The following is a 22,004-nucleotide window of genomic DNA, read 5'->3' as shown; positions in this document are numbered from 1 at the left end:
TTTCTTTCTCAAGCACTTATTATTTATGTCAGTCATGGAATAAGATGTTAAAGGCTAAAATTCTAGCTAAACTGTCCAAAATATCCAATGAGTGGTCACCAATAAATTATAAGCTTTAGCAAGAGTTATACTTTTTTTTTTTTGGGCGGGGCAATGGGGGTTAAGTGACTTGCCCAGGGTCACACAGCTAGTAAGTGTCAAGTGTCTGAGGCCGGATTTGAACTCAGGTACTCCTGAATCCAGGGCCGGCGCTTTATCCACTGCGCCACCTAGCTGCCCCAAGAGTTATACTTTTAAGAGTTTATTAAGGAGAATAAGAATTTGGTAAAGAGAGAGAGAGAAAGGTCTAGATTCCTATCTATTAAAAGGAGAGCACATTTCTAGCTCCGCTCTCCACCAGAGTCCAAAGGAAAGAGCGAGACCGAGCGCCAGTCTCTTCCTTGGGGCAGCTAGGTGGCGCAGAAGAAAATAACACCTTAAAAACAGAACAAGGGGTCAGCTAGATGGTGCAGTAGATAGAGCACTGGCCCTGGAGTCAGGAGTACCTGAAGTCAAATCCGGCCTCAGACACTTAACACTTACTAGTTGTGTGACCCTGGGCAAGTCACTTAACCCCAATTGCCTCAATAAAAACAAACAAACAAACAAAAAACCGAATAGGCCAAATGGGAAAATGAGGCAAAAAAATCCACTGAAGAGAAGAATTCTTTAAAAAGAAAAATTGGCCAAATATCATTTCTCAAAAATTAGAATTGGGCAAGTGGAAGCCAATCACTCCATGAATACAAAGAAACAATAAAACAAAATTAAAAGAATGAAAAAATAGAAAAAGCTTGGAAATATTTAATCAGAAGAATAACTGACCTGGAAAATAAACCAAGGACAGATAATTTAAGAATTATTGGACTACCTGAAAGCAATGATTTAAAAAAAAAAAAAGAGCGTAGACATCATATTTCAAGAAATTACCAAGGAAAACTGCCCTGGCATCCTAGAACCAGTAGTTACAATAGAAATTGAAAAAATCTACCTATCACCTCCTGAAAGAGGTCCCAAAATGAAAACTCCCAGGAATGTTCTAGCCAAATTCAAGACCTCTTAGGTCAAGGAGAAAATATAGCAAGTAGCCAGAAGGAAACAATTCAATTCTTATAGAGCCACAGTTAGGATCATAGAAAATTTAGCAGCTTCTACATTAAAGGATTAGAGGAATTGAAATATAATATTCAGGAGGGCAAAGGAGCTAGGTTTACAACCAAAAATCACCTACCTAGAAAAACCAAGTATAATCATTCATGAGTAAAATGAATATTTAGTGAAATTTAGGAATTTCAAGCATTCCTGATGAAAAGACTCAGACTGAATAAAAAAATATGGCATTAGAACACAAGATTCAAGAAAAGCATAAAAAGATAATCAGGAAAGAGAAATCATAAGAGATTTAATAAGGCTAAATTGTTTACATCTTACATGGGAAGATGATAATTGTAACTAAGAGCTTTATCATTCATTATTAGGGTAGTTAGGAGTGTACATGGACAGAGAGCATAGGTGTGAGTTGACTATGATGGGATGATATCCAAGAAAATAAAATTAAGGGATGATAAAAAGGGATTCATTGGGAGAAGAGGGGATGAATTATCTCACATAAAAGAGGAACAAAAGAACTTTTACAATGGATGGGGAAGATGGGGAAGTGGGGAGGAACACTTGAACCTTGCTCTCATTTGAATTGGCTCAAAGAAGGAATAATACACACAGTAAGTTGGAGATTGAAATTTATCTCACTTTATGGGGAAATAAGAGGGGAAGGAAAGAAGAGAACAGAGGAGGACTGAAAGAAGGGAGGGTAAATTGACGGAGGTGGTGGTCAGAAGCAAAACACTTTTGAGAAGGGACAAGGTGAAAGGGGGGAGAGAGACAAAGACAGAGACAGAGACAGAGAGAAACAGAGACAGAGAAAGAGACAGACAGCCAGAGACAGAAGACAGAGACACACACAGAGACAGAGAAGAGATAGAGAAGATAGAGATAATAGGTATTTTATTTATTTTAAAACATTCTAAGGGGTACAAAAGCATTATAAAAGTGGTCCATGAAATGAGAAACCAGGAGAAAAATAAGATGAAAGGAAATAAACTGTAATCATAACTGTGAATATGAATGGGATGTACTCACCCATAAAATGGAAGCAGATAATATTGTGTGCTAAAAACCAGAATCCTACAATATGTTGTTTACAAGAAATACATTTGAAGCAGAGACACAAACACAAAGTAAAGGTAAAAGGCTGGAAAAGAATCTGTTATGCTTCAAGTGAAGTTAAAAACAAAAACAAAAACAGGGGTAGTAATGATGATCTCAGACAAAGCAAAAGCAAAAATAGATCTAATCAAAATAAATAAGCAGGGAAATGACATTTTACTAAAAGGTACCATAGACAATGAAATAATATTAATACTTAAAAGATATGCACAAAATGATAAAGCATCAAATCTTTTAAAGGAAAAGTTAAATCAGTGATAAGAGGAAATAGTCAAACAATGCTTGTGGGAGACCTCAACCTGCCCTTCTCAGAACTAGATAAATCTAACCAAAAAAAAAATGAGAAAGAAATTAAAGAAATTAATAAAATTTTACTCAATCAGATATTGTAGACTTCTGGAGAAAATGAAATGGCAATAGAAAGGAATATAACATTTTTCTGCATGTTACATGGTGCCTACACAAAAATTTAACCATATATTAGGTCATAAAACCTTACAACCAATGCAGAAAAACATATTAAATGCATCATTTTCAGATCATGATGAAATAAAAATTACATTGAATAATAAAGGGCCATGAAAAGATAGATTAAAATTAATTGGAAACTAAATCTAATCCTAAAGAACAAGTGGGTCGAAAAATGATAGAAACAATCAATAATTTCACTAAAGGGAATGACAACAGTGAGACAACATGCCAAAATTTATGGGATGCAGCCAAAGTAATACTTAGGGGGAAATTTACATTTCTAAATGCTTACAACAATAAAAAAGAGAAAGACTAGATCAATGAATTGGGTGTGCAACTAAAAAAAGCTGGGAAAAGAACAAATTAAAGTCCTTAATTGAACACCAAATTAGAAATCCTGAAAACCAAAGGAGAAACTAATAAAACTGAAAGAAAACTATTGAACTAATAAATAAAGAGCTTTTAAAACTAAGGTTTTAAGGGGAAAAAACAACAAAATGGACAAATCAATGGTTAATTTGATTTAAAAAAAAAGAAAACCAATTTACTCACATAAAAATGAATTCACTACCAATGAAGATGAAATCAAACCAATTATTTGGAATTATTTTGCCCAATTATATGCCACTAAAACTGACGATCTAAGTGAAATGGATAAATATTTACAAAAATACAAATTGCCCAGATTAACAGAAGAGGACCTAAAATACTTAACCTTATCTTTTTTTTTTTTTTAGAATAGAATTTTATTTTCCAAAATATATGTAAAAACAAATTTTAACATCAATTTAAAAAAAAAAATTGTTCCAACTTCTCTTCCTCCTCTATTCCCACCCCCACCCACTAGAACTCAAGCATTTCAAAATAAATTATACATGAGTAGTCATGGAAAACATTCCCACATTAGCTAGGTTGTGAGGAAAAAACAGTCAAAAAACTCCCAAAACTTCAGACTGAGGAATTGTCAAAGAGAAAAAACATTTTTTTAAAAAATGTGTTTCCAGGGGCAGCTAGGTGGTGCAGCGGACAGACAACCGGCCCTGGAACCAGGAGCACCCGAGCCCAAATCCAGCCCCACACACCCAACACCCACCAGCCACATGACCCCAGGCAAGCCACCCAACCCCAATTGCCTCACCAAAAAAGAAAAAAAAGAGAGAAAAGAAAAAAAAATGTGTTTCCAACTATTTCAGATACTATCACTTCTTTCTCTGTAGATGGGTTGCCATTTTCATAGTCCTTCAGGGTTATATTGGACCATTGCCTTGCTGAAAATAACCACATGCTTCCCAGCAGATCATTTTACACTATTGCTGTTATTTTGTATACAGTGCATTTCACTCTGCTTCAGTTCATGTAGGTCTTTCCAGGTTTTTCTAATAGTATCCTGTTCATCATACCCTAAATAATGTACCTTAAACTTGACAAAGAATTTTCTTCATATTAGCCCAGCAAAGTCATCATAACTATTTCCCTCCATCCTATTCCCTTCCCATGATATTTACTCTATTTTCCATCTTCTTTTAAACTATTCCTCCTCAAAAGTATTTTACTTCTGACTGTCCCCTCCCCTACTCTACACTCCCTTTTTTCCCACCCTTCCTTCCTTATCCTCTTCCCCTCATACTTTCCTGTAAGGTTAAATAGATTACTCCTCCCAACTGGGTGTGAATGTTATTCCCTCCATGAGCCAACTCTGATGAGTTTAAGGTCTTTGAGCTAATTCTATGTTCCAAATTTTCTTCCTCCCTCTCTCCTCAACCCTCCCTATGAAATCAAGCAATTCAATATTTCATACTTGTGCCATTATGCAGAACATCTTCACCTTCCTTGAAAGTATTTTGCTTTTTACTACTCTCTCCCAGAATCTGCCCTTCCCTCCTTCCCCTCCCCCCCCTTATCTCCCTCCCCTCCCTCAGGGCAAAATATATTACTATACCCACTTGAGTATGTATGTTAGTCCTTCTTTGAGTCAATTCTGATGATATTAAGGTTCAATCACTCCCCAATTCCTTCCCCCTCTTCCCCTCCCCTCCATAAGCTTTTTTCTTGTTTCCTTCATATGAATAACCTCTCCCCAGACCATCTCTCCCCTTCCCCCTCCCCCAGTCTATTTCTCCTACACCTCAACCCTATTTTAAGGATGTCATTATGGGTTAGTTAGGTGGCACAGTGGACAATGCACCAGCCCTGGACCCAGGAGGCCACAAGCCCAAATCCGGCCCCATACATAAGACACCCCACAAAGAACAAAACATAACTTCCCTTCGTATTCAGTTCAGACCTGTGTCCTCTGTATTATCTTCCCATATAGGAATGTTAACAGTTTGATCTTTTAATATCCTTCATGAAGTCTTTTTCCTGTTTATCTTTTTATGCTTCTCTGGGGTGTTGTATTTGAAAGTCAAATTTTCTATTCAGTTCAGGTCTTTTCATAACAAATGCCTGAAAGTCTTCTTTCTCCTTGAAGTTCCATGTTTGCCTCTGAAAGATGATGCTTAGTTTTGCTGGGTACGTGATTTTTGGCTGTAGTCCCAGTTCCTTTGCCCTCTGGAATATCATATTCCATGCCCTCTGGTCCTTTAATGTAGAAGCTGCTAGATCTTGCTTTATCCTTATTGGAGCTCCACAGTATTTAAATTCCTTTTTTCTAGCTGCTTGCAATATTTTCTCCTTGACCTGGGAGTTCTGGAATTTGGCTATAATATTCCTGGAGGTTTTCCTTTTGGGATCTCTTTCAGGAGGTGATTGGTGGATTTTTTCAATTTCTATTTTAGCTTCTGCTTCAAGAATATCAGGGCAATTTTCCCTCACAATCTCTTGGAGGATGGTGTCTAAACTCTTGTTTTGGTCATGGTTTTCAGGTAGTCCAATGATTTTCAAATTATCTCTCCTAGATTTATTTTCTAGGTCAGCTGTTTTTCCAAGGAGATATTGCACATTGCCTTCTATTTTTTCATTCAATTGGATTTGCTTTACTGTGTCTTGGTTTCTCATAAGCTCACTAGCTTCCATTTGTTCAATCCTAATTCTTAGGCAATTATTTTCAGCAGAAAGTTTTTTAATCTCCTTTTCCATTTGGCTTTTCAAACTGTTGACTTTTTTCTCATGACTCTCCTGCATTGCTCTCATTTCTCTTTCCATTCCTTCCTCTCTTTCTCTACATCTTCGTTCTATCTCTCCTACTTTCTCTTCAAAGTCCCTTTTGAGAGCTTCCATGGCCTGAGACCAGTTCATATTTTTCTTGGAAGCTTTGGATGTTGGAGCTTTGACCCTATTATTATCTTCTTCTTCTGAGGATGTATTGTGGTCTACCTTTCCCCCAAAGAAGTTTTCGATGGTCTTCTGCTTTCTCTGCCTACTCATCCTGGCTTACTGTTTCTTGGCTTTTTACTCCTTAAAGTGTAGCGCTGCTTCCCGGACACACAGTTGGTGCTACAGTGTGGCCCAGGGGGTGATTGGGCTTCTTCTCAGCCTGCCTGGCTTGTGAGTAATCACAGCCGCTTTCTCTTTGACCCAGAAACAGAAGTCTGATTGAACTCTGATTCTCTATGGTCGGAAGCTTGGCGTGCTTTTACCCCTCCCCCACTGGGCCACCACCACTCGATTCAGCCCACTGGTTCAGACCCAGGGCGCTTTGCCCCAACTCCAGCAGATACTGCCTCCACTTCACCCCAGCCTACCTCCGAACCCCCTCACCAGTCCGTGATGGGAGCCTCAGAAGCTGCTGGTGCTGAAGACTCTGAAGTGTTGGAAGCACTGTCCCTGGCTGGGTCCCGACCGCGCGTTGAGCTGTTCAGCCTGATCAGTAGGTGATCAGAATCGCCCTCTTTTGCGGAGAAACAGTCTCACTCTGTTCTTATGTGCATTAGGCTGTTCTGGGTTTTGATTTTTACCGCATTATTTGGGCGTGAAAGGACAGGTTTATCTGGAGCTTGTGGGAGTCACAGCCTCTCCTCCGCCATCTTGGCTCCGCCCCCCTCAATATTACTTAACCTTATCTTAAAAAAAGGAAATTGAACAAGCCATCAATGAGCTCATTTTGAAAAAAAAAATATCCCTAAAACCAGATAGATTCACAGGTCAATTCTACTGAACATTTAAAGAACAATTAATTCTAATACCATATTAACTATTTGGGAAAATAGGCAAACAAGGAGTTTTTCTAAATTTATTTTATGATGTATATATGGTGTTAATGCCTAAATTAGGAAGAGCAAAACCAGAGAAAGAAAAGTACAGACCTTTCCCTAATAAATATTTATTCACAAAGTTTAAATAAAATATTAGCAAAGAGATTATAGCAATATATTGCAAAGATCATAAACTATGGCCAGGTGGGATTTGTAACAGAAATGCAAGACTGGTTCAATATCCGGAAAACTATCAGAATAATTGACCTTATCAATAACAAAACCAACAGAAATTATATAATTATCTCAATAGATGCAGCAAAAGTCTTTGATGAAATACAACACCCACTCCTATTAAAACCACTAGAAAGCACAGGAATAAATGGAGCACTCCTTAAAATGATAAGTAGCATTTATCTCAAATGCAAAGCAAGCATTATTTATTTATTTGTTTATTTTTGGGGCAATGGGGGTTAAGTGACTTGCCCAGAGTCACACAGGTAGTAAGTGTTAAGTGTCTGAGGCTGGATTTGAACTCAGGTCCTCCTAAATCCAGGGCCAGTGCTTTATCCACTGCACCATCTAGCTGCCCCCTGCAAGCATTATTTATAATGAGGACAAGCTAAAAGCCTTCCCAGTAAGCTCAGATGTGAAGCAAGGATGCTCACTATTCGAACAATTATTTAATACTGTACTAGAAATGCTTGCTATAGCAATAGGAGAAGAAAAAGGAATTGAAGCAATTAGAATGGGCAATGAGGAAACAGGAGTATCACTTTTTGCACATGGCACATTGATATACTTATGGAATCCTAGAGAATCAACTCTAGTTGAATCAAAACTAGTTGAAAAGTTAACTTGAACAAAATTGCAGGATATAAAATTTGTCAGCATTTCTACATATTACCAAAAATATTCAGCAGGAAGAGATAGAGAAACTCCATTTAAAATAATTATATACAAGATACTTGAGATCCTACCTTCCAAGACAAACCCAGGTACTATATGAACACAATTACAAAATGCTTTTCACAAAAATTGTCAGATCTAAACAATTGGAAAAATATTAATTTCTGTGGGTAAGCTAAGCCAATATATTAAAAATGATAATTCTACCTAAATTAATATACTTATTCAATGCCATACCATTCAAACTACCAAAATTATTTTATAGAGCACTATTTTATTTAGCAATATAATAATATTCATCTGGAAGGGAAAAAGTTATGAATATCAAGAGAATCAACAAAAAAGGTGAAAGAAAGTAGACTAGCCATATCAGATCTCAAACTGTATTAAAAAGCAGTAATCATCAAAACAGTCTGGCACTGTCTAAGAAATAGAGTGGTGGATCAGTGCAATAGATTAGGCACCCAATACACAGTAGTAAATTACCACAGTAATCTGTTGTTTGTTAAATGCAAAGATCCAAGATTTTAGGAAAAGAACTCACTATTTGACAAAAGCTGCTGGGACAACTGGAAAATGATTGGGCGGAAATTAGGTATAGACCAACATCTCACACCATATTACCAAGATAAGATAAAATGGGTACATGATTTAGACATAAAAGTTTATACCATAAGCAAATCAGGGGAGCATGGAATAATTTACCTATCAGATCTATGGATAAGTGGTGAATTTATGACCAAACAAAACATAGAGAGCATTATAGGATGTAAAATGGATAATTTAAATTATAAGGTTTTTTATATGCAAAAATTCTTTTGCATAAGCAAAACCAATGCATCCAAGATTAGAAGGAAAGCAGAAAGTTGGGATTTCTTCTTTTTCTTTACAGCAAGTATCTTTGATAAAGGCCTCATTTCTCAGAGATATAGAGAACTGAATCAAATTTATAAGAATACGAGTCATTCCCCATTTGATAAATGGTCAAAGGACATGAACAGGCAGTTTTCAGATGAAGAAATTAAAGCTATCTATAGTCGTATAAAAAATGCTCTAAATCACTATTGATCAAAGAAATGCAAATTTAAGCCACCTCATAGCTAATATAACAGAGAAGGAAAATGATAAATGTTGGAGGAGATGTGGGAAAATTAGAACACTAATGCACTGCTGGTGGAATTGTAAACTGTTCTGACCATTCTGAAAAACAATTTGGAACTATGCCCTATAAAACTATGGCTATAAATATAGAACCATGGCTATAAATCTATGCGTACCCTTTGATCTAGTAGTATCACTACTAGTTCTATATCCCAAAGAGATTAAAAAGGGGGAGGGTGGATGGGACCTATTTGTACAAAACTATTTGTAGCAACTCTTTGTGGTATCAAAGAATTGGAAATTGAGGGAATGGCTGAACAAGTTGTGATATATGATTGCAATGAAACACTATTTGTGTTAGAAGAAATGATGAGCAGGATGCTTTCTGAAAAACTTGGAAAGACTAACAAGAAGTATTGCAGAGTGAGCAGAACCCAGAGAACATTCTATAGGCAACTGTGATATTGTAGGATGATCAAATGTGAGTGACTTATCTGTTCTCAGCAATAGAATGATCCAAGACAATTCCAAAGGATTTATGATGAAAAATGCCATTACCTCCAGAGAAAGAATGGAGAGAGTCTGAATGCAGTTTGAAGTATACTATTTTTCACTTCATTTTTTTGGGGGGAGGTCTCTTTTTTTTTACAACACAACTAAAATGGAAATGTGTTTTGCATGACTGCAAGTGTATAATCTGTATCAAATTGATTGCCACCTCAGGAAGGAGGGAAGTGGAATGAGGGAGGGAGAGAATTTGGAACCCCAAAATTCTTTAAAAATAATTAAATAAAACTTAAAAGCTAGTATCATTTCATTTTATCTTTACCACAATCGCAGGAAAAGGTGCTATTACTATTTCCAGTGTTATGCCTCTTCCTGGTGCTCCTCTCCACGCCTCTGCGGGCCTCTCCAGGCTGGGGAGCCAGTTCCGTCCCCCAAGCGGCCCCGCACCTAGCCCATGGCGATGGCCCAGCCCCACAGCGTGAGCGCTGCTGAGGACCAGGAGGAGGAGGAGATCCTGCACACTCCGGCCATGGCGCTGCTGGCCATGTGCGACGTTGTGGTGAACTTGGGCGGCGAGTACGGCCCGCAGAGATACAGCTAAGACCATTACCAGAGGTCTTTCACCCAGTCCATGAACTCCCTGCAGCCCGGGAAGCCATGGCACACAAAACTGAGCAGCCCGGTACTGGTCTATCTGCACTTTGGCCAGAGGTTCCTGGCCCAGCTGCTGGACACCAGTATAGATGATCGCATTGTGGATACTCTATATGACAAGATGTATGAATATTTTGTGGAGGAAGTAGATGTGATGGACAATGGAATCTCCCAGTGGGAGGAAGAAAAGCCAACCACTGCCTTGAGCGCTTTGATGGCCAGGCTTAACCCAACCCGGAACCAGCCAAACCAGGACTCCGAGGCCGACTTTCGTCTAGATAGTACGTGAGGAGTTTCTAGAGAGACTAGATTTCTATAAGCGCAGCTGGCTACCTGCCCGGGCCCTTGTGGAAGAAGCCCTAGCAAATCGATTCCAGGTGGACCCAAGTGGAGAAATTATAAAGCTGTCTCTTGGTGGTTGCCCTGGAAGGACCATTTGTTTGACCCTGTACCTTGGCTGACCCCCTTAGTCCCTATTGCATTCCTACTCTTCCCTAACCAGAATGGACAATGACGGCTACAGTGTTCACCAAAAGAACTTTACTCCTTTGAGAGCAGGTAAGTCCCCACAGACCCTCAGTTCTTTTCCCAGTCCTTCAAGGCCCAAGTTCCACAGTCCAACCTTACAGCTCCGAAAACTTCAATTGTTCCCCTCCAAACACACTCTATCCCATCACTTCCCCCTATCCTTTCTTTGGTTTAGCTTATCTTTTTTGATTAATATTTAATTCTTTTCTATCTCTACTCACATAACCCCACTGGGGAGGGGTGGGGGGAAGCTAGCCCAAACTCTTCTAACAAATGTGTATAGTCAGGCAAAAGAAGTTCCCTTGTTGTCCATGTCCAGAAATGGACTGGTGATTCTGCATCTTGAGCGCAGGCTCTGCCAAGAGGTGGGCAGCATGCCTCATCATCAGCCTTGCAGAATCATGATTGGTTGTTGCTTTTTTAAAGGTTCTTAAGCCATTACAGTGATGTTAGTAATACATTCTCCTGAATCTGCTTACTTCTCTCTGCTTCAGTTCATACAAGTCTTCCTAGGTTTCTCCGAAACCATCCCCTTCATCATAGTGTTCCATTACATTCATAAACCATAACTTGTTCAGCCATTCCCCAGCTGATGGACACTGCCTCGGTTTCCAGTTCTTCCCATTATCACAGTCATTCTCTTCTTGGGTACCCCTTTGTTCCTTAAGTTCTCCCTTGCTCCACCTCCAGTGTGCTCTCTTTGCTCGCAGGCCACCCCTGCCTGAGCAATGGAGGCCTTTGAGATGAGGCCCTAGACCAGATTATTGGGATCCCTGGCTGCAATTTTGTTCATGCTAATGGCTTCATTGGTGGGCATCAGATCAATGAAAGTACCAGCGCCAAACATCCCTGCCTTCTGATGAATCTCAATAAAATTCTCAGCAGTGGGGAAAAAACAAACAAAAAATGATTTCCAATATTATACATGAGGAAATGGAGGCAGATGGAGTGCTTTGTCAAGGGTCACATGACCTGTAAATAATTGAGACCATTTTTGAACTTAGGTCTTCTTGACTCTAGGTCCAGTGTTCTATTCACCATGCCACCCAGCTCCCTCTAATAATAAAAATGATGATGATGAAAAAGAAATGCACATCTAGAGAGGTAAAGTGACTTACATAAGGTAATTTTTCTATTTTATATGTACTGTCATGTATTTAACTATTTCAAGTATGATAATTTTGTTTCCTGAACCAGACTGTAAGTTCTTTGAAAATTGTATTTATTTCTTTTACTATTTAAAATAATTCTACATCCTGCTGATATATTCCATATTTTTCACTCTAATGCTTCTTCATCATGGTGTGTGTGTGTGTGTGTGTGTGTGTGTGTGTGTTGGAGGTAATCTTGCATTCTTAAAGGCTATGCCAACAGATGACAACATCCTTCAGCTCTAATTAAGCTAGAAAGGCTTTAAGTAATGGCCTAGAGGTAGACTGTATGTCTATCATCTGAGGCAGCCCAACTTAGCCAACTGGGGAGATGTTCATCACCACATGACTGGTCACTGAATGATAAATTATTTTTTCATCACAGATGAGCTATTAGGATGTAGATGGGTTGTGATCCACATTGAGGAAGGAAGTACCCACAATGATAAAATTACAGATAAATGAATCATAAAAATAGGTTAGACTCCATGGCCACTGAGATACCATATTCTGGGTATGCTGTTGAGTACATCATAGTACTCAATTTAAATTTAGCCAGTGAATAAAACAATACACAAGCACAAGATCATAAACTAGGGAACTTTCCCCATGGAGTAAGATTTAAATTTTTTTTTTTTTTAGTGAGGCAATTGGGGTTAAGTGACTTGCCCAGTGTCACACAGCTAGTAAGTGTTAAGTGTCTGAGGCCTGATTTGAACTCAGGTACTCCTGAATCCAGGGCCGGTGCTCTATCCACTGAGCCACCTAGCTGCCCCATGGAATAAGATATTTAGGAATTTTAAAATGACAAGGAAATTCTGTCAATAGGCTCACAGGATTTAGAACTGGAAGCAACCTTAGGTATTGTAATCCAACTCCTTCATTTAATTGTTTTTCATTTATTTTTTCAATTAGCAAACATTTATATTCTTTACTACCTATCTATCTCTCCCTTTCCAAACATTGAGAAAAAAAAGAAAAAACAAAGCCCTGGTAACAAATATGCAGTCAAACAAAACATTTCCACATTAGTAAAAAAAAAAAAAAGTGTCTCATTTTGCACCATGAGTCGATCACCTCTCTTCCCAGAGGTGGGTCAGCATTGGCCCTCTGGACTTGTAGTTAGCCATCAAATTGATCAGAGTTCTTCTTAAATCTTTCAAAATATGCTTGTCTTTACAATCTTATTATGTAAATTGTTCTCTGATCTCTGATTACTGTGCATTAGTTCATATGAGTGTTCTAGTTTCTCCAAGGCCATGTCCTTATTTCTTATGTTTTTTTGGTGCTCCCTTTGTACCAGAGAAGACTGTTTTGTTTTTTTTTTTTTGTCCTTTTTCTTTTGTGGTGTTTTTACATACATTATTGTAAAATTTGGGTTAAGTATTTGATCATAAGCTCTGTTCTGTCTGCTGACCTTCCAGTGTCATCGGTGCCTTCTGCAGAACTTCTCAGAAATTCCCAATTAATTTCTTATGCTGACTCCTGATGTAGCAAAACTATGATGAGGGAAAGTTGTAACATGTAAGGGATAACTGTATTCCATTAAAGCTATATACCATAGATTGTTCAGCCATTTCCTAGATGATAGGTAGCCCTTTAGTTTACAGTTCTGTGCAACTACAAAAAAGCAACTATAAATATTGATAAATACAAGGGGCCTTTTCCTCTTTTATGCCTTTGATGAATTGGCCTAGTAGTGATATCAATGGGTAAAAGGGTCTGCAGAGTTAAGTGACTTTTTGGAAATAGTTTGGAACTTATTTTGAGAATGTCTGCCCGTCATCTTATTTAGGAGGGAAATATGGTCTAGAAAGTTGAAGTGACTTTTCCAAGCTAGCAAGTAGAAGAGGCAGAATCCAAACCTTGTTTCTCTGATTCCAAATCTAGTGTTCTTTCCACAACAGTGGGATTAAACTTGAATAGAAATGGAGGGCAGTAAACTTTACACAAGGGTCCCTGTGGGTTGCATATTGACTTAGAAAAGTACACATTGGGGCAGCTAAGTGGTGCAGTGGATAGAGCACCAGCCCTGGAGTCAGGAGGACCTGAGTTCAAATCCGGCCTCAGACATTTAACACTTACTAGCTGTGTGACCCTGGGCAAATCACTTAACCCCAATTGCCTCACTAAAAAAAAAAAAAAAAAAAAGAAAAGCACACGTTAATATGATCGCTAATTGTAATTTTATTTATTTTAGGAACTGTTTCCCAATTACATTTTTTATATTTAGTGAGGCAATTGGGGTAAAGTGACTTTCCCAGGGTCACACAGCTAGTAAGTGTTAAGTGTCTGAGGCAGAATTTGAACTCAGGTACTCCTGACTCCAGGGCTGGTGCTCTATCCACTGCGCCACCTAGCTGCACCCCCACCCCAATTACATTTTAAACTGCTTTGAGCTCCATTCAGGAATCTTAGGGGTTGTATGTTCGACACTTCTACACCACATCCTATGCCCTCTATTCTTGAACTTAGTAGAGAAAAGCTTTTATAATCATTGGTCTGGAGATATCCTTGTCATTTCATCTTCATTCCTAGAGGGTTGGGTGATGATGTTGAGATGTGTGGGTCAACTGGGTCTCATTTACTGGAGTATTCCATCTCATAAATATTTATGGAGTTCTGCTGTGTGCTTGGCATCATATTATGCTATCACTATCACAGACTAGGAAATCTGGTTCCTATTGTAAAGGAGTGTCCAATCTGATGGGGGGGGGGCACAAAGCAGGAACATAAAAAGCATTTTTAGAGAGTGAAACAGGAGTGCTGACAGTAAGAGAAATTAGTTTTGAAGAGGAAGAGATCCCTGTATATTTAAGTGGAACGCTTTATGGGGAGACTGTATGGTGGGACTTGAAGGATTCTGGCCAGGTAGAGGTAACTAGTGTGAGAAAATAATGGGTTTGGGGGCTCCCAGCGGCGCCCCCCCATCAGGAGCCTTGCCTGATCTGTTTCAGAGCCAGCCCAGAGTCAGTAAAATTGGAGACACAATAGAGATTAAAAGCACACCTACCTGAAAGCTTTTCCCCTCAGAGGGTCTGTCCTCTGGACTCTGACCTCAGCTCATGTTGCTCATTTTAATTTAGACCACCCTTAAGTCCAGTATACCAATAGATTTGAATGATGCTAGCCAATTAGCTTTGAGCAGTGTGTAAGGGCCGCCTCTCCTCCAGGCCACAGGGAGCTTATACTCTCACACTTACTCTCTTGGCTGTGACACTGGAGAAAGAAGCCAAGCAGCTCCCCCCTCTCTCTATCTTAGGTAATGTAGGGCTTCTGAACTTTCAGAGCCAAGTGCACTCTCTTTACTAACATTTAATATGCTTTAATAAATGTTTAATGCCAAAGACTGGTGCTATAGCCTCTAATTTATAAGTAGTTTTATATATATGTATATATATACGTGTATATATATATGCACATATATATACACATATACATACATATACATACACACACATATAGATATATATAGATATATGAATGATTTGAACTCATGTCCTTCTGAATCCAAGGCTGGTGCTTTATTCACTGGGCCACTTACCTGCCCCCACTCCCATATATTTTCAAAGGACACACTAGGTGAAATACTGTATAAAATGCTGAACATGGAGTCAGGAAGACCTGAGTTCAAATCCTCCCTGAGACATTTTTTAGCTGTTTGATACTGAGCAAGTCACTTCACTAGCTCAGCTTCAGTTTCCTCACCTATAAAATGGGGTAATATTGGCACCTACATTACAAGGGTGTTGGGGTGACTAAATGAAATAGCTCCTGAAAGGTGCTTTGCAAACTTCAAAGCATTATATAAATGTTGTTATTATTATGAGAAAAGGTGAACAGTCTGAACAATGACTAAGAGATTGGAATAGGTGTTGTGTGCGAGAGGAATAGTGAGTAAGGGGACTGCCCTTATTGGCATGTTAAGTTTATGATTGGATGGAGAACATAGATAAGGTGCTTTCTTGGGCTATCGAACAAGGTGGCAATGGGCAATCTTTTGCCGTTTTTTATTTCTACTGAATAAGATACATTCTATTCTGCTGGAGGAAACACGGTCATTGGGTGGGGGTAAACTATGAACAATATAACTTTGTCTACTTTCCCTCTGCACCTGGGGCTAGAGTCATTTTTCTTTTATGCCTGATGGAGCGGGAATAACAGATAATTTGGTAAGGTAAGCACAATTCATACAATTTTGGAGCTGCAGGGGATTTTGTCCAATACCCTCATTTTATCTGTAAGGAAACGCAGATCCAGAAGTGAAGGGACTTAGCAAAGTGCTTTGAATGTAAGTGCTTAAGTGATTTTTAATGTGGATTTGACAGGACTATCACCCCATGTTTCCTGAATATACCCAGTTCAGAGTTCCTTTCTTTAGACTACTCTATTACTTCTGATTTCCACATAGTCACAGGGCAGTCTTTGGCATGCTAATGCACAAATGTTTATTTCGGGTTTAAATTACTTTAATCAGTAGTTTCATTTAAACTCTGGAGGAATATGAAGAAGTTTCAACATTATCTTACAGATGTGCTCATTGACCTATGTTCAACTAATTATTCATTAAAACCCATTTTCTACATGAAATGAGTGACAGTGAGAGAAGCAGACCCATTTACCTTTCCCTTCTATTGGTGGGTAAGACTTAAAACTTGTAATTGATGCATTAGCTGCCAGTTGACATTGTTGTGATTAAAATAATTGATTCCATATTAACTTTATAGTTTACTGGAGGTTTATGAAAATTGATGAGGGTGGTTGCAGCCAAAGATCTCTTATTTAGTCAAAGTTACAAAGACCAGCAGACTTCCAAATACTATATTGTACTAGTTTCATTCAACAAACATTAAGTGCTTATTGGAATAATAATACAAGTAACATTTATATTAATAATACAAGTAACTTTAAGGTTTGCAGAATGCTCTACACATGTTATCTCATTTGACTCTTACAACAATCCTATGAGGTTTGTATTATTCCCATTTTATAGATGAGGAAACTGAGACAGAGAGAGGTTAAGTGACTTAGGGTCACTTACCTAGAGTCCACAAAGGTAAGAAGTGCCTAAGGCTGAATTTGAACTATGGCCTTGCTAACTCTGAGTACAATGCTTTTTGTCACTGTACCACCTAGCTACAAGACTGTAGGCTGGATTGAAGGTGTCGAGACTATAATGCAAAGTAAGTCTTGGTGACTTACCTTTCTCTAATGAGCATACAGTAAAGTGGGAGAGACATTTAATACCCCCCACCCCCTCACACCCCTCCCATACATGGACCACTCTTGCTTGGGTGGGGCTGTGTATGCACACACACATGCATTATAATCACCTTGAAAGCATTCTGTTTTCTCTTTTTGTATCAACGGCACCTAGCAGTCACTTAAATATTTTAAAAATTGAATATCTTGTTACCAAGCCTTGTTGTTTCTACCTTTGTCATTTCTTTTCTATCCCCTTCTCATCACTCACACAGTAGCATTCTGATGAGTGTCCTCATCACCCAATGCCTGAACTCTTGCAATAACCGGCTAGTTGGTCTCCCTGCATTGTTTCTCCCTGATCCATTCTGTCCTCCACTCAGCTGCCAATGTAACTATCCTAAAGTACAGGTCTGACCAAGTCCCTCCCTTACTCAATAATCTCTAGTGGCTCCCTATTACTTCCAGGATCTAGTATAAAAACGTTTGTATGGCCCTTCACAACTTGACCTCATATTACCTTTCCAGTTTTCTGTTACTTTACTCTCCTCCATGTACACTACCATCCAGCAATACTGATCCACTTTGTTCTTTCTTAGTATTTGTCTCCTAGCTTCCCTGGATTTTTTCAAGGTTCAGCTCCTATTCCACCTTCTTTATAAAAGTGTTCTTTCATGATCCTCCCCCAATCTTGTTTTCCCTTTGCAGTTTCCATTTGTCTACACTCTATGTATCTTTTATGTCTATAGTTGTTTGTGTGTTATCTCCTGCATTCAAATGTGAGCCCCTTGAGGTCAGGGACTTTTTTCCACCCTTTTCTTTGTACCCCTGGCATTTAGCTCCGTGTTTGGCACCTAGAAAGCACTTAATGAATGCTTGTTAAACTGACCCACTGGCTAGAGTATTCAGGAAGAACTGCTCCTATTTCTGACACTTAGTATCTGTGTAACCACAGACAATCCTCAACTACTTTGAACCTCAGATTCTTCATATTTAAGATAAGATAGTTGATGGGCTTAATGATCTTAGAAAAATATGGGAAGACTTGCATGAAATAGTGAATAGTGAAATGAGCAGAACCAAGAAAACATTGTAAACAGTAACAGCAATATTGTTTTAAGAACAATTTTGAGTGAATAATTCATTTTGACTATTATAAATACCCAAATTAACCATAAAGGACGTATGAAGAAAGACACTAAATATGTCCAGAGAAAGAACTGATAAAAAGAATTGTGTATAGAGTTTATATATGCATACATATATGTGTATATATACACACACATATGGATGTATACACATACACCCTTATTCGTATCTAATGGTGGCCATCTCTAGGGTGGGTGGGAAAGAAGAAAAAAAGGAAAAAAAAGAAATGTATACAATAATTTTATTATATGTTTAAAAGGAATAGCAAATTGTACATAATAGATTTGTTATTTCATGCACAATCATCTTTTTCATTATACTATTATAGATATGCTTGTTTTATTCCATACATTAAAAATAAAATAAATTTTAAAAATTAAAAATAAAAGATAATTGGACCTGCTGACCTCTAAAAGACCTTTCTGCTTCTAACCAAATTACCCTATGGTTTAAATTCAAGTAAAGATATAGTAACATAAATTGGTAATGCATTGAAGATAAATACCAATGTATCAGAGACAGAAACCAATAAAACAAAAAACCAAACACAACTCTCCATAATACCATAGCTTGAAGAATGGGAGTGCCTAGAACAATCAGAAATGAAAATGGGTTAGTTAGGAATGTCTCTTCTTTGGGTTCAAGGAAGAAGACACGATGAGTTCATGTTGATACGTGTGTTTAAGGTTATGGTGAAGCATTCAGGTGGAAATTTCTGTCAGTTACTTAGGAATGGGGAATCACCAGCAATGTCGGTGATGAAGATATAGATTTGCACCATTGATATTGAAGTAAGAGCTGAGATAAGAAATGTGAAAAAGCTCTTCAAGGAAGAGAGAAGAGCAGAAAGAGCCAAGGGCAGAACTTTGACCTCACTAGTAGTTAGGATAGTGGAAAGGAGACAAAGAAGCTAGGTAAGGAGTAGAATTGTAGAATTTTTAGCACTATTTGAAACCTTAAAGATCATTTAGTGCCACTGCCTCATTTTATAGATGAGGACCCTGAGGCCCAGAGAGATTAAAATGAGAGGTAAAGTAATGATTTGGAGACAGGTCTTTTCATTACAATGTGTTGCCTTCCTATAGTATCATTGAAGGAAAATATGCAATGCTTGAAGCAGGGGGTGGGTCAGGCCCAGTGAGGATCAGTACTGTCAATAATAAGGTTTGAGGACTGAACCTACTGCACTTATTATGAAGAAACTCATCCATTCTCTTATGCTTACGGCTTTCAGCTTTCTTAAAATTTAAATTTATTTTGTTTTTAATTTATGGAATAAAACAAAGCATGATTTATGTATACTTTCTAAAAGATGGTTGCACATGAAACTGCAAGTATAAAATAAAGTTATTATGTAAATTCCTTTTTTTCCTCCCCCCTACCCCCAGCCCTACAAATGGCTACCATTAGACACAAATAAGAGTTGGTACTAAGCAGGGCCTGAAGGTACTGTGTAGCCCCTACCCGCCTAGTTGACACCAGAGGAGACACAGTTTTCCGGATGCTAGCAACCTGGGGGGGAATCTCAGCTTTATGAATGGCCACGTTGTTTGTTTGGGGATTGTTGCCTCCTCTCCCACTGCCCCCCTTTACATCCTTAGTCTCTCTGCTTCATAAAAATTCTAAGAGCTCCATTTTCAAAGTGTGAAGTCCTCAGACTGTAACCATAGTGTTGTCTTCCTGGAATCTGCTTATGCCGTTTGTTGCTTCTCACTAACTCCCTGATGCAGCCGTGCACAATACAGCTTCTTGGGGACCTAGGATTCTGCCTTGTTGCTCTCCATGTGACATTTGCCTGTATCTCCCCTGTTGTGATGAAACAACTACACCGTGAAAAGTCGTTCTCTTACCTCAAATGCAATTTCCATTCCCAGTACAGATAATGAAGTCAGGTGTTTCTAAATGACTTCAATTGGCATGTAGGGCTGCCCCCTCCCTCGAAACCCCATCCTGTTTGCATAAACAGAAATGCATGACCAGTGACTACAACTTAGTTCATCACAGTGAAAACTAAGGAGAAGGTGAATTCTTCTCTTTAGGCTCCATTAAGGGTTAGTGCTAGATGGAAGGAATCACAAGTTGCAAGAGTGTGTATTGCTTTAGTTTTGAGTAGAGAAGTTTCAGGCAGCAACTTAGGGGGCACATTATAGCTGTCTTCAAGTATTTCAAAAGCTGTCATGTGGGAGAGAGATTAGGTTGGCGCTGTTTGGCCCCAGAGACTACAATTACAAGGAGCAATGGGGGAAGGTTGCAAAGAGGCGTATTTAGTCTTGATATCTGGAAAAATATATTCTACTAATTACAGTTATTTGACAGGCTTTCCCAGGAGGTCTTTCTTCATTGGACTTCTTTGGGCAGAAGCTGGATGACCCTCTCATCAGGGATGTTATAATGTAAGTTTGAATTGGACTAGATGGTTGTTGAATCTGAAATTCTTTGATGTTGTGAATGGGAGTTTAAGGGAAAAAAAGAGTCCTTCCTCTTCCTCTTTCTGGCTTTACCCAGGCTAGCTTACAAACACCGGAGGATCAGAGCATGAAATATCATCATTCCTTATGATCACATCAGCTATGAAATAGAAGATAACCCCCCACAGATCTGGGGAGTGACAGTCATAAAAAGCACATGAGGTGGATCTGATGTTGACTTATTCTTCCAAAAGTCCCCATCTTGACTTGTATTAGATCAAAAGGGAACCTTACTTTTTTACTCAGACATACGGCTCTTTATCAAACTTGTACATAAATTACCTGCTTCTTCATACAACTGATATTCTTCCAATTGCCTTAATAGACCATAAAAATGGTAATACTGTGGTGAACCGTTAAATGCTCAGCCATTTAGCCCAGCAGCATTCCTTGTTTAATAGTTTTACTCATTTAACACGTAGGATTTGTAACAGAGTAAATCTAATTTTAAAGTAGGTTGAGGAAGTTAAGCCACCTCTGGGGAATCAGTCTTCACTCCCTTACCTGGAGGGGAGTGCTAATTGCTTATGGGACTCAGAGCAGGTGCTAATGAAAGCAGGTTCTAAGGATGGCTAATGAGTTGGGGTAGTGCCTATGGCTTAAGTCCTTGGATATGTTTTGGGGGCAGAAGTTTTGATTGTTTGATTTTGGCTTTGGACAGTCAAATATTTTAAGTATTCCTTATCACCAGTCTCTTCCTTGGGGCTTTAAGTGATAATAGCTTGACCTTCCTTTGACATCCCCTTCTTATATTTCAGATTTTCTTAAATTAAGCACTGACTCTGCCAGTTACCATTTCCTTTAAATACTGGAGAAACCTACAGGTTCCTAGAAAGTCTTTTACCGGCTAAATCCTGACTCTGGTGTGAATGAAGTTTGTCTTTGTTATTGTTTACAGATCTTTTCCAGCTACCTTGCCTCCCTTAGAAAGAAAATGCCTTTCTCTCTCTCTCTCTCTCTCTCTCTCTCTCTCTCTCTCTCTCTCTCTCTCTCTCTCTCTTTCTCTCTCTCTCTCTCTCTCTCTCTCTCTCTCTCTCTCTCTCTCTCTCTCTCTCTCTCTCTCTCTCTCTCTCTCTCTTCACACCAGTTATCATATTGAGTACTCAGGCCCTGACAATTCCCAGTGAGATACATCTTTCTAGTTCTGCAGGAGACTTTCATTCTCGAAAGAGATTTTCTCAGCCTATCTCCTTTTTGATAATTTTCCTAATTTGGGGAGTAGTTAGATACACACAAATTTATAAGCAGTAGAAAATTTTGTCAGTCCTCTATGTTGAACTTTTAATTGGATTCCTATTGCTAATCAGGTAATGTTTACATTTTTCATCTGGAAGTTGAAATCTTCCACAATATGGTGCCACCAAACTTGTCCAGCCCTAGCTCATATTAATTCCCTCCATGTACAGCAATTGGACTTGACCCTTCTTCCTCTCAAAAAGGTACTCAGGAATTTCTTCTCCTTTGAA

General features: G+C 38.6%; 1 pseudogene; it reads left to right on the top strand.

The window, feature by feature from the left end:
• The window catches only part of LOC122752405, a 30,786-nt pseudogene extending 19,308 nt beyond the window's left edge, over nt 1-11,478 (top strand).
• The last annotated feature ends 10,526 nt before the right edge of the window (nt 11,479-22,004 follow it).

The sequence above is a fragment of the Dromiciops gliroides genome, chromosome 1 (genome assembly GCF_019393635.1).
Source record: "Dromiciops gliroides isolate mDroGli1 chromosome 1, mDroGli1.pri, whole genome shotgun sequence".
In the NCBI taxonomy this organism is placed as follows: domain Eukaryota; kingdom Metazoa; phylum Chordata; class Mammalia; order Microbiotheria; family Microbiotheriidae; genus Dromiciops; species Dromiciops gliroides.
The sequence above is the reverse complement of the archived record's forward strand: the minus strand, read 5'-3'. Positions and strand labels throughout refer to the sequence as shown.